This window comes from Tupaia chinensis, unplaced genomic scaffold (genome assembly GCF_000334495.1).
Source record: "Tupaia chinensis unplaced genomic scaffold, TupChi_1.0 Scaffold000146_1, whole genome shotgun sequence".
NCBI classification, from domain to species: domain Eukaryota; kingdom Metazoa; phylum Chordata; class Mammalia; order Scandentia; family Tupaiidae; genus Tupaia; species Tupaia belangeri.
Window position 1 is genome coordinate 14873474 of NW_006159616.1, and position 1735 is coordinate 14875208.

Genomic DNA, 1735 nt, shown 5'->3' on the forward strand with positions numbered 1-1735 from the left:
AAATGGCATTGTCCATTGTTTGATACCAAAGGAGGTGTTTTTGGATGTAAACATACTTTCCCTGCTATTGTTTTCATGTATCACATGTCACTGCAGAAATTAAAAATTACTTTGAATTAGAAAAAAATTTTATTGTATACTTTATTCTGCATAAAGTACTCTCTAGTACTTTGGTGCTAAATTTCTGATCCACTTCTGAAGAAGATGTTTAATAAAGAAGCTAAATCTAGCTCTGTCAAAGACTTCTATAAAAATATGTCCCTCACACTTTTACACATAATATACAGAACTATAAAATCTGTCATGGTGAAAATTTCCTGGAATTTCTTAAAGTATTAGAGGCAAAAGAAAACATTATTTACAGATAATGTGTAAGCATTCTGGAATATACAGTGCTTTTCGTGTTAATTGGAGTGCAATTTATCTATCGGCACACAAAGAACGTTTCATAGGCAAACGAAGCAAAGGAAGCACCTCTTGGAATTACACTTGATCCCCAAGACGAGCAAGTCTCTGTGCTAGGTCATCCTGTTCTGTTGAAGCAACACTTGTGCCAACAGCTCCTGTTTGACCCTGACGTAGTTCCAGATTGAGATCAAGGCCAGCTTCATCTGCTTCTCTGGAATCATCTGCTTCTCTGGAATCATCTGCTTCTCCGGAATCAGCGTACCTGCTTGGTTTTGTGATGTTGTGAGGGTTGTAGTGCTACTCACTGTGTCTTCCACATGTCGTGTTTAAACATCCAGTGTTTAAAACTGGTGTTCAAATTTGTCCATCAAGGCAGAAATCCTTTCAGGTTTCATACTCCTCAATGTAACATCCACAGACTTAACTAAGGTAACTGCCATGGACTTGGTTACCTTGCCCATTGTGACTGCAGTTTGAACTCCGGCCTCCACAGCACCAACCCTAGCGCTCATTCTCAAGAAACTGATTGCTTGGTTTTCCTGGCAGATCGCATTTTCAGCATGTATTCTTGCAGCTTCAGTATTGTCTTTCTGACATTTTTAATCTTGGCCTTCTCAGCTTTTTCTTCTTTATCACGTTGCTGGGCATTCCTATTAAGTTCTTTTGCAGCAAACTTCAAGTTAAATGTTTCTCCATATTCAACATGATTCCACAACTTTTCTCTGAAGACAACGGCCCAGGGCAGGTGCACAGGTTGAACGGCAGGGCCTCCGAAGCCGAGTGGCTATCCTGAGCAGTCGGCACACCTGGCTCCTCCATTTGCAACCCTACCTCCTGTGTCCCCTATAGCAAATTTTTAAAATAAATAAAGAGGGGCCAGCAGATGGTGGAATGGTTACATCACTGGACTCCCACGTAGTCAGCTGTGGTTCGAGTCCCAGACCTGGTGGCTTAAAATTCACACCAGGCACATGTGCGTGCATGCCCAAGATCCCAAGAAGAGAATAGAAATGGGATTGCGGTGTGGCCATCCACTGTGGAGGATAATTTCTCACTTCCTATCTCTCTCTGTCTTTCCAGTGAGTGCACATTCCCTTTAGCAAAAATCTCTCTAAAAATACATAAATAAATAGGGGGGCCGGCAAGTGATATGGTGATTAAGGCACTGGACTCCCACATGGCTGACAACAGTTTGAGCCCCCATCCTGGCGGCTTGCTTTCTTATTTTCTCTCTCTCTCTGGTTAAAGTTACAAAATAATATTAAATAAAAACAATTATTTACAAATGCATATGTGTGTGTGTGTGTGTGTGTGTGTGTGGGTAGGG

General features: G+C 41.5%; 1 pseudogene; it reads right to left on the reverse strand.

Moving 5' to 3' along the window:
• Positions 1 to 483: 483 nt before the first annotated feature.
• On the reverse strand, positions 484 to 1113 carry LOC102468822 (charged multivesicular body protein 1b-2-like; annotated as a pseudogene).
• Between the last annotated feature and the right edge of the window lie 622 nt (positions 1114 to 1735).